Source organism: Centruroides sculpturatus, unplaced genomic scaffold, assembly GCF_000671375.1.
Source record: "Centruroides sculpturatus isolate CEXI.00-Female unplaced genomic scaffold, Cexi_2.0 scaffold412, whole genome shotgun sequence".
Classification (NCBI taxonomy): domain Eukaryota; kingdom Metazoa; phylum Arthropoda; class Arachnida; order Scorpiones; family Buthidae; genus Centruroides; species Centruroides sculpturatus.
In genome coordinates, this window is record NW_019384903.1 from 41,233 (window position 1) to 53,063 (window position 11,831).

Sequence of the window (11,831 nt, forward strand, 5' to 3'; positions counted from 1 at the left end):
GAGAGCGTTTTCTTTTTGGCAAGTTATCCTTATCCTCTGAGCATTTTTCTGCATTATCTTCAGATCCATGCTTTACCTTTTGCAAAATGTATGTAATTTTAGATTGCTTTGGGACATAACAATTTTCAACGCGAGTGTTGAGTGTTGAAGTCAACAGTTTGACGTCATCAATGACATTCCAACTCGAGTACGAAGTGCTTAGTTCCCATAATTCCATTCTCAGCAAGATGGATTCCATTCAAATGTCTTACCAATTACCCACAATTCATTGGAAAGTAGCAGTCAACATATCTGTTGAGTGCTGAGTGTCTTGAGTCAGTGCTGACAACAGCGCTACCTCAAGTTGAAAAAAAAAACGAATTTTAGCGAATGTTGAGATCAGCGCTGAGTCAGCGTTGAAAATTGGAATGTCCCGCTTGCTTCTAGTTAAAAGGTCTTCATAAATTTCCTTATATGGTGCTAAGCACTTATGAAGAATAAACCAAGTATGGAATAAGGGAAAACATTCGGCAACCTCAGAAGCAGAAGCGTCGCGATCTGGCAACATTGAAACAAGTTTCAAGAAGGACCACCTGTATCGACAGAAGGCGAGAAGAGAAAATTTACATACTTAAGTACTAANAGCGTCGCGATCTGGCAACATTGAAACAAGTTTCAAGAAGGACCACCTGTATCGACAGAAGGCGAGAAGAGAAAATTTACATACTTAATGTACTAATAGTTCACGAAAATAATAATTTTCGTGAACTATTATTAGTTAAGTATGTAAAAATTTATTACATTTCATGTTGTACGAGGGTTTTACGCAATTCTCGAACCGTGTCAGAGTGAATCCGTGCTATAAAAGTACTGTGTTATATGGGGGATGGTACCAATTCTCAAACCGTGTTAGAGTGAATCCGTGCTATAGAAGTGCCGTGTTATACAGGGGATGGTACCAATTCTCGAACCGTGTTAGAGTGAATCCGTGCTATAGAAGTGCCGTGTTATACGGGGGTTACCTGTATTCTCACCATTCAGGTTAAATCTTCTCCTATATTCTCCTAGACAGTCATGCCCAGAGAGACATATCATCACTTCCTGCTCTCTCCTGAACCATTTGAGATGGGAGAGTCTTTCCTCTACATTTGGAAGGAATTCAAAGGTCTTATGGCCTTTCATGCTATTTGTCCACATATCTTGCCACTTTTCTATTGTTTGAGCCCTAAGTGTCTTCTTTCCCCAACATTTTGGGATTGTGTGAAACATCTTATCATTCCCATTTGTCACCTCTTTAGCCACTTGACTGGCCCTTTCATTTCCTATAATACCAGTGTGTGCTCTGACCCATTTGAATTGAATTTTCTCAATCATACCATTTTTCCTCAACTTAGTCTGTATCCTGAACACTTGCTGATGTGTGGATCTCCTATCAGTTAGGGCCTGTAGAGCACTCTGATTGTCTGTATTAATACAGACTCCTTCTTTCCTTTGGTTTTCTATGCACCATTCCACTGCCTTATCAATGGCCAATAGCTCAGCCTGATAATTGGAGCAATACAACTTCAACGTAAACTTGTCATTATGAATTTCTTCATTGCATTCGTAAACAACATAACTGGCCCCGGTCCAAAATTCTGACTTGGGGCAGTCTGTGTATATATCTGTCCTAATTGGGTTATCAGCCATTAGCACACTGCTCTTAGCTGGATGTGGCAGATTCTTGACAGGAACATCTCGTTCAAAATTACTTAGATCTATAGGTAGATCTATCATGTTATTTTCCTCATTTTTCTTTAGCCAATACCTCTTGGCCCTATCCTCAATCAGTAGTTCTATGTGCCTTGCCTGCTAGAACCATTAGCACCTTGGTAGAAGCAATGTTCTTTCTAATTTTTTTTGTCGATGAGCAGAACATATACTTCTCTGAGCAAAAAAAAATTTTCTGAGCATATATATATAAAATCTTATTTTTTTCTATAAAAATTAAAATAATTAATTATAAAGTAGAGATTAAAATTCATTTAAAAACATACTTTTATACAAATTATTATCTCTTGTCAATGATTTAATGTGTTTAATTGAAATATACATTGCAATAATCATGTTGCAAACAGAGTGAGAAATAAGTAAACAACAATTCAAATCGGTGTGCATGCACATAAATTCTCGTGCGCGGCAACAATTTGAGCAGTGTGCAGCCGCGCAGCTTAGAGGGAACATTGGGTAGAAGTAGTTCTAAAACATCTCATCAACCTTAGAAGCACTCTCAGCCTGCTGAAGACACTTCTTTTGAATAGTATTGTTGGCCTTTCCACTCCAGGCCAATGCTGCATAGGTCATAATCAGTATAAACATACCGTCATACAGTCGACCCCTCCCTATAACACTGTTGATAATTCCGTTTTATATGAATTCCATGTTGTACGAGTCACTCAGATTTTACAAATACATGTGCTGGGCTGTGAACGGCTCATGTAGGTATTTGTAAAATCTAAGTGACTCGTACAACATGGAATTCATATAAAACGGAATAATCAACAGTGTTATAGGGGAGTCAACTGTATATTGCTTCCTTTGAAATAATGTATGACTGTAATAAAGTTTAAAGAATAAAGAAAACGTTTCCCTTGTGGTACTATCAGTGGGACAAGGGTGACTCTGATCCCCATAAGGGAAAATGATGACCATCTAATGAAAAAATGTATATTGCTTCTATAGCTTCTGTTTTTAGCCCCCAGGTGCCATTGGCGACCTGGGCTATCTTATTGAATAAAATATTGCTTTTCGTCTTCAATTGTTTTATATGCTGATTCCAGCTCAACCTATTGTCTATGGTCACACCCAGGTGTTTTCATGTGTTTTACTACTTCAATCTTTTCACTTCCCATCTTAATGATTGGAGGCCTTTTCTGTAGGACTGATGAAAATTTCTTAGCAAATATCATCGCATTGGTTTTCTTTGAATTGAAGAGCAGTTTGTTCTCTTTTCTCCACTGGACAATTCTTCCAGTAGGCCTCTGCATTCTATCTCAATGTGCCTATCAGAATGTCCTGGGCAAACCACCATGATATCATTGGCATATGCCGTACATCTAATCCCTCTCCTTAGTATTTTATGTATAATGATGTCAAATTGGATTATCCAAAAACTTGGCCCTGACTTCCAGCCCTGCGAACATTCTCTTTCCAGTGTCTTTTCAACATTGAAGTAATTTGAAATATACCTTGCCTTTCTCTCGTTAAAATAGTTCTTCGCTAGTTCGTACAAGTTCCTTGGACAATGATTTATCTTTAATTGATGTAGAATAATCTGCCACCATGCACTATCAAAAGCTCCTTTAATGTCCAAGCTTATAGACACAGCGTACTTGGGCTCTTGTAGCACTTCTCTTATGTCCTGTATCACTTTGTTTATTGCATTGTCAATGGCCGACACAAAACGAATTTCAAAAATGGTTACCACTTGTTTGAGACAGTGTTGCTATCTTTTCAAAATTGAAAAGGTGGAACACTGCCTCACTCCAGATAAGGCGCAGGACCCCTCGACCTTTAACCGAAATTTAATAGCATTAATTCTTCTAATTCACAAACCTCCCTGTAAAATTTCAGAAATTTTCAACAAAAGACACAGGAGCTATTAACTTTAAAGTGGGTAATTAAATTACGCTTCACCACGCGTACAAGCTTACTCACTGAAACTCACAAACTAACATCCATACCTACAGAATAAACTCCATATTTTTGCATTTATTGACGTTTCAAGATATGCCAGTTCAAAAATTTAAAAATATTGGGGGACCAGTTTTTTACCTCCGGCAGTACTTTCCCCGTTATATGTAACAGCCAGGAAAGTAAAATTAATAAACTAAAACTTTATATACTTTATTAGTATAATTTAAACAAGTTCAAATTTTAATGTTTGCGTGGACACCAAAATATAGATTAAAAAATTACATATTTTTAAGATTTAGCCTGTAGATTGCGCGCATATATAAACCCATATAAAAATGCATCTTTTGCATAAAAAGACAAAGTACGTACAGTACTTTGTTTAAAGTTTGCAGAACTACTCTGGTAATCGTAAAGACACATTAGATGGGTATTCCGATTCCACGGTCCAGCATATATCTGTATATTTATATAGTCAATTGGCTGTAACTTTCTGCAGGTTTCCACAAAGGATAAAAGAATATATTTAATAGCGTACGGTGACCAGACGGCCACTCTGTTTCGTGCACCGAGATAGGACAAACGGACTTTATACGTACAGTACAATGTATATTCTTCCGGGAAGGTTGGCAGAGATAGATAGGAAATAAAATATTGTATTATTTTCAAATTGTTGTGCATTTATAAATGTGACATCGCGTGTCATATATTTTTGAGTCGCAATCTGAAAATTTATGAATATTTTTTATTTTTAGAAAAAGCAGCAATATGGGAATTTGATCGCTAAGTTGAGGAAAAAAATTCAGTTACTGGAAGCTAAAGTTTCGGAGTTAGAGACAGAAAACCAAGTCTTACAGTAAGTCAATTTTTTTAATAATTTAAATCGTAATATCACGTAATAGTGGAATTTCAGTAAGAAATAAGCTTTTGCCTCTCCCATGCTTTATTCTTTAATATTTCAACCGACGTAACTCAAAAAAGAAACTTTTCTCAAATTAAAGTAATCGCAGAATAAATAAATATCTTTTATTATACTTTTAATAATGTTCCTTGATGTTACAATTAAATTTTTTCATAATTTTTAGTAGAAAAAAATTAAAATCACATAATCACTGCTGGATCACTACAAGTTTTAACAATTTGTAATTATCGTCATCTTCATTTTGACATTTTCAACCGGTAACAATTAGAGTACCTAGATTATCGGAGTAGCAACAATGGGTTGTCAAATTTTCTATTGGATACTTGTATCACGTGGTTAAAATCTGCCGTGTTCTGTCAAAAAGTGCACGTGGCTCTTTATATTTTGAATGGTAAGTCTTCTTTAAAGTCATTTATAAAGAAATCTAGACGTTTTTGAACACATTTGACAACAGATGGACACGAATCTGCTTCATTTTTATGTTTACGTTCACATTTAAGCTTTAATTTAAGGCAACGAATGAAAAAAAAATCGATAGTTAGCGTATCTGTTTACATTAGATCCGACGCGTGCTTAAGCGATGTCATTAAAACGAAAATATATAAACTGTTTGTATTGTACGAAAATTACTGTAAGGTAGCAAAATATAATCAAAATTTAATTTTCTACTAATTTTTCCGAAATTATCGCTCCTTAGAAAACTGTCCATCTACAAAAAATGTGATGTATGGTTAAAGAACTTTTTGTGTTTAACTAAGCATAAATTGTTATATTTTGCACGTTTCTTTTGCTAGAAAAAGTAAAAAATTAGTGTTCCAGCAAACGAAGCTTATCTGACTGGAGTACTGTAGTAATTACGCTGTACTGTAGTTTTGTTCTAAAAAGTTAGTTTGTTATCGTGCTCGAAACAAATTTAATTCTATTACTTGACTTCCTTCATACATCCCGTACAATAACACACTAGTACTTCGGACCTTATCGAAAGGTATTGTTGTTCCGTCGAATGCGTTAAAGGTGTCTTAAAAGTCATTTCGAATCCAGTTTTAAAATATACCCTTTAATTTTATTGCACATATATCACCGAAGTAATACCCGGATGTTCGGCTTTTGGTCGTTCTAATGCTTAAGTAAAAGGATACATTACGAAATGCTTTCCGAGAGATCCCGTTCGGAGAAAAATTCGGGCCGAAGAAGCGCGCCGAGAAAATCGGAAACCTACGAATAATTCTCGTTAGGGCCAAGTTCATTTCCAACCACAAACGTGGGAAAAAGTGAGAGTCGACGGGAAGAAGAAATTGAAGCGTAACGCCATTCCAACTTGGTTTTTATTGGCAAAACAAATCATTGGCGGAAAACCAGCAAAAGAAAGATCCTCCACCGTTATAAAACGAGTAAAAACTGCAAAAGTTACTTCGGTACATACTACTCATACTGCCGTTACGCAATCAACAAATTTCGGAACATCTTCGACATTTATAGAATAACCCGCATTAGCCGAACACATTTCTGTAAATGGCGATACATTATCTATCTAAAGAACATACAAAAGTTAAATTTATATTACAACAGAATTTAAAAAAAATATAAACAACTATATAGAACAAGGGTGGGCAACCTTTTTTATAACATGGGCCAGAATAAATTTTACGTTTTTTCCACGGGCCATAGTAGTTAATTGACACCTTGTGACCTGTAAATTTTTACTTAGCAAATATGAAATAAATAAATAAAAAGAAATTAATTACTACAGTCGACCCCCCCTATAACACTGTTCACTTAGATTTTACAAATGCGTGTGCCGGGCTGTGAACGGCTCACCTATTTGTAAAATCTAAGTGACTTTAAACACAATAAAAACAGCACTATGTAGTTGGATACGACAGACATTACATTTTCTAATTGCATAGCTTTTGCACATAGATTTTCTTGATGGATGATGCGATGAGATATAAATAATTTAGAAAAATTCTGTTCTCCCATTTTTTGTTTGAATAAGGAAATGACTCCCTTATTTTTTCCTGTCATTGCTGCCGCAACACTTGAGAAAATAATATTCAATTTAAACTAGACGAATTACATCGAAAAATATTTATTTATAATTTCTTCTAAACATCTCGCGGGCCGGATAGAAACTTTTCGCGGGCCGTAGTTGGCCCGCGGGCCGGGGGTTGCCCACCGTTGATATAGAAGATGAGGTGAAAAAATGGTAAACAGGTAAACACTATGGTAACACGAAAACATAGAATTGGAATTTTGAGAAAAGGCTAAAGAAGATAACGAATGGTATCAACTCATGGTTAATTCTTAATGACGACCCAGACAGCCACAGAAAAAAAACCAAATTTATGAAATGGTCAAAGAAAACTATTCCAAAAGCTTGGAAATTAAGATTTTCTGGCGGAATTAGTGGATACCAGGAGTTATTAAAACAAAACATTCCGTTACCTTCAATCAGAACCGTACAAAGAAATTTAAAATTTGAAAGTGGGATCCTAACGGAAGTCGTTGAATTTTTAAAGATTAAAGCGAAATTATTCAAGAAAAAAAGCGTCATTCTGTTGGACGAAATGGCAATAATAATTCAAAAATGTTTGATAGCGGTACTAACGCGCGTATCGGTGATGTCACCTTTACCCGTACATTGTGGGACCGCGACTGGCGTATTGGCGATTACGCTAGGGGGAATTACTTTACGACGGAAACCAGTCGTAGCTTACTATTTCACGGGTAACTCCGTAGACGGACGTTTATACGAACATATATTTGAAATAATTACTCGCCTCGGACAATTAGGTTACATCGGACACCGGATCGTCCAACAAAACATTATGGAAGAAATGGAACATGGCGGCGAAATAGTAAATTCCATAAAGCATCCTTTAAATTCGGAGAAAAAGATTTATCCGCTGGCAGATGTACCACATTTATTTAAAAATATAAAAAGTACGCTAATAAGAAATAAAATTATAAAAATATCGGAAGAAACGAAAGAAAATTTTCATCTTCCGACCGATATAATATGGTGGCGGCATGTAAATGAATTACTAGAACAACAACAAAACTTAAATTTCAAAGTAGCTCCTAAGTTAAGCGAGGAAGACTTATGGTCGTCACGTTTTCAAAAAATGAAAGCGAAAACATGTACGCCCCTCATCGGTCACAATATAAGCGGTGGATTACGCCACCGGAGGGTCGGCGACTCGTTCGACGCGGAAGCCCAGACGGCGCGGCGCGTTAATAACAAATAACCGTTTAATAATTTCGAAAAAAGGTTACGGGATTCGTGTCGTATCGTTTGATTAACCGACCTATTTCGGGGAGTGGTGGCGAGAAAGTTTACGCCAGGTTCCAAGTTTTTCTAATAAGTAAACAAAATTAATTTTTTTTATTTAAAAATACTAATGCTAGAGATTTAAAAGTTATCCAGTCCGTAAGATTCGTCTATCCGCCATATTCTCCAATAAAAAAAACGAATAAAATGCTTTATTAAACTGCAATAATCGTCGTTTCTAATGTAAGCCCCTAGGCCAGGCGACGGAACACGGCGTGTCGCTACTCCGATAATCCAGGTACTCCGGTAACGATAACGAAACCGGATATTGATTGGCATAAAATTTTACGTAAAAAATCCGAAATAATGTTTTACGCATTTTCTCAAAAAATCCCAACATCTACGCGCGTTTTGAAAAATGAACGAAATCTGTAATAAATTTTTTCTGCATTTACCAGTGTGGAAAACTGTTGGTCGAGTAGCCGTTCTATAGGCTGTGGGCCAAATCAAAATACCGTGTTTATGTAATGCGTAACATTACTTTGTTTTCCATATTTTTATACCGAGGTTGTTGGATAAGTAACGCGGCACTTTTTCTCCCAGCGGGTTAGTTTTATTCTAGTTTTAGATACGGCACTTCGTACCCCAGTTCCCCCATGCAAACGCCTATTTCTTACGTCGTCTTGGCGGGCGTTTACAACCTTACCTCGCCTAGTGCCGGAGCACCGACGCTCCAAGGTACCGGTACCGGTCCGCGTTTCGGCCGACTCGTCGCTCGTTCGATAACTTTTTACTCGACGTTTTTATCCGTAAACATTCTTTAAGAGCTAGTTAATACTTGCCACCGTTTCGTTTTCTACCAAAATAAATTCGGTGGCGCCCGTTTTCGAAGCTACCGTAGTGTGGCGGTACAACGGAGAAAGACGAAATACTACGGATGATGCCGGTAGGCGGAAGGACGTTGCCGTCAAAATGTACTTTTTTCCCACAAAATTGGGCGAAAAAAATGTATCGAACGACCCCCGTTAATGACAAAAAATAGCTAATTTACTGCTTCGGTAACTTCGTAAGCATTTACTATCGATGGGATTATCTAACCGGAGACGGGTAAAATTTATACACCACCGGTAAAGTTGTATAAATTTTACCGGCCCTCTAGGAAAGGGGTCCGGAAACGATGCCGATATTTATAGTTATGGAAGAATTAAATTTTAATGAAATTTAAATTCTTGCCGTAAAATCCTGATGGGAACTAACGACGATTTTCTCTTTTCAGGAAGAACGTTTCGCCGGAAGCGCACGCCGCGCTGAAGAAACAGTTTTGTCAGCTGCGCAGAGAACGCGATGCCCTGTTGGCCGGCCGGGAGGCCCGCCGTCCGACCCCAGCCGGCGACCGGTCTTCTCCCGAAGGATGAACGGCGCCGACGACAAATTTGGAGAGGAGGAAGATGCCGCCGTTCGCTGCCCGAGAGACGATCCGGCGGAAATCTGGCTTTCTGGCCATAAATTCTCGGCCGGCCCAATCTCTACGTATTTACCCAACACCCGGTCTCGTTTAATAGCTACGGACGTCGGGTTTGCGCCAAACCCGGGCCTATTCCGATTGTAATGTCGAATTTGCCGGAAGAAGAACGCCCGACGTTCGTGGCACCGCTCCTTTACATCGTCCGCGCTTCTGGGACAATTTCCACCTTCGTTCTCCGCCGCACCGAATTGTTTGGCTACGTTTCTCCCGGAGCGGCGGCCAACAACCGATTAAGATTTAGCCGAAAAAAGCGGGGAAAATTAGTCGGTCCGGCAGGCAAACGGTTGTGTTATATTGCATTTTATCGCTAAAACGTTTTAGACTACGTACTGTACTCCCGTATTACCTTAGCAATGGCGATTTGGAAAAAAACGCCGACTTGGACGAAATGCAGTAAATTCGTTTTAGTTTTAAAAATTTTATACCGTATATTTAGTACTCGGCGTATGCTATAATGTCTTTCGTGTGTTAATTTAAACTAAGAATATATTTTCCCGGTGACTTTAAAGAATTGACAACGACCGACACCCGAAATGCGTATTAAAACGACAATTCCGTGGTTAATTTTGCCAGGCCCTTTTAAATTAATACGCCTTCTCCATTTTTGGAATTGAGAGATTTAAGAAATACGACAATTGAATGGGACGACAAGCTTCGAACACAAAATGTACTCGTTATAAATTAAAATTATTACTTTTATTTCAGACAATTGACGATAATTACGCACGCGCTGCGGTGGCCGAACGATTCTCCTCCTGGCGTAAAGAACGAGTGCTAATGTCGACGCGGAGTATCTACGGGATTCTCTGGTATCATCGCGCTGTTTTATTCCGTGGGCTGTCGTTTTACTCGGAAGTAAAAGTTGTCACGTTCGCGGATTAACAAACGCTCCCGTACCAAAGCTGCTTTCGTTTACTTAACCGCTAGTCGGCCAAAATATTCCCCCGGGAATGCACGAATGGAAAACGTCATCGATTGGCTTACCATTAAGCCTCGTTGACATCGGTTAAGTTACTCGAATTCGAGTTTGTGTTCATACTATAAGCCAGTAATTCTAATCGAGCAGATATTTAAAATGGCGTCGAGTGAGTTAGTGCCCGTTGGAATCTCGGTAATAACCACCGAAACTGCCAACGAATTATTGAAAATCTTGGAAAATGACGGTAATTTGATACGGGCGTGAAAAAGGATTAGCGGAAGAAATCGCCTGGGTGCATCCGCCACTCCGGAAGATAGGTAAGTTTTGTACGCTTCTTTAAGAATATGTGTAGAACAATTTGATGACCTACTTCGTATGATTCTCCATAAAATACGGAAAAAATCAACATATTTTAGAGAACCGATGTCGGCAAGAACGAAAGTAGAAATCGCGTTACGTTATTAACCACTGGCCGCAGCCTAATATCTCTGCAATATCTATGTCTCTAGTTCTTCCGGCTATTTGAGGCCTCGCGGCCATTTATCAAGACGAGAACGTAATCTGTTAAAAATAGTGAATATATGAAAAACAACGTCTGTTTGTAGCATTTATTCAATAATACAGTAGATCCCCCCTATAATGCGGATTCGTATATCGTGGCGAAAAAATTGCGACCGTATTCGTATAAAGACACTCGTCCATTATCATTAATTTTATTAAAATAAGTTACATTTCCTGTTTTCGCTGAGCATTATCGGGATTTAAAAACAATGAATTATGACAATGAATACAGCATAAATAACGAACATAATTAAGAGCAAAATTGTACAATGATGGGAGGGCAACGAGGATATTAAACAATGGTAGATACAGAGTAATTCCATACACAGAGTTTAGAGTATACATCAAAGAAGGCTGCTTTAGAGCGGAGCCATAACTAGGCGGGTGCAGGGAGAACCCGCTCGGAAGGGGGACCCGAACTGCCGTTCGCAAGAAATTATATTTTTAAATTTTTCCGCCTTTATACAGCGCGATTTGGCGATTACCTTTCGCCTTACTTAGACCCTAGATGTGGGCTCACCGGTGTTCCCAACCGTGGCGACTTTTAGAGGGACGTAGCGAGGTAGCGGAGAGACCTCAGACAAATCAGCCAAAAGTAGCGACTTTTTGAGATTTTTTAATTTATTTTTTGAGAAATTTAAATTTATAGATTTTTCTCTACTTTATAGAGCTCTCTGGCAACTACTATTATTACGATATACAAAACTGTATTTCTAGATTTTTCTACAGTGTGCGGAGCTAGAAATCTGTAAAGATAACATTTTGTAAGAAAAATTAATCTGTCCGAGGATTTTTTTTAAATTACTAAATTGAAAACAATAACTCCCGAATGAAATCTTAGTCTCGAGGTTGTAAAAGGCGTGCAGAAATTCTGACATCATTTTTTGCTTTATAGCAGTACGCATACGGTTTGCGTACTGAACGGCGAATTAAGCGGTAAGCGAACTACGCGGGCGCGCAGGGCCCCGAAGGGGCTCCCGCA

At 38.2% G+C, this 11,831-nt stretch overlaps 1 long non-coding RNA gene across 1 annotated transcript; it reads left to right on the plus strand.

Moving 5' to 3' along the window:
• The first annotated feature begins 2,532 nt into the window (after positions 1-2,532).
• Positions 2,533-9,468, plus strand: LOC111631536. Its single transcript, XR_002757718.1, has 2 exons — positions 2,533-4,507; positions 9,121-9,468. It is a non-coding gene; the product is annotated as an uncharacterized LOC111631536 (long non-coding RNA).
• Positions 9,469-11,831: the final 2,363 nt, after the last annotated feature.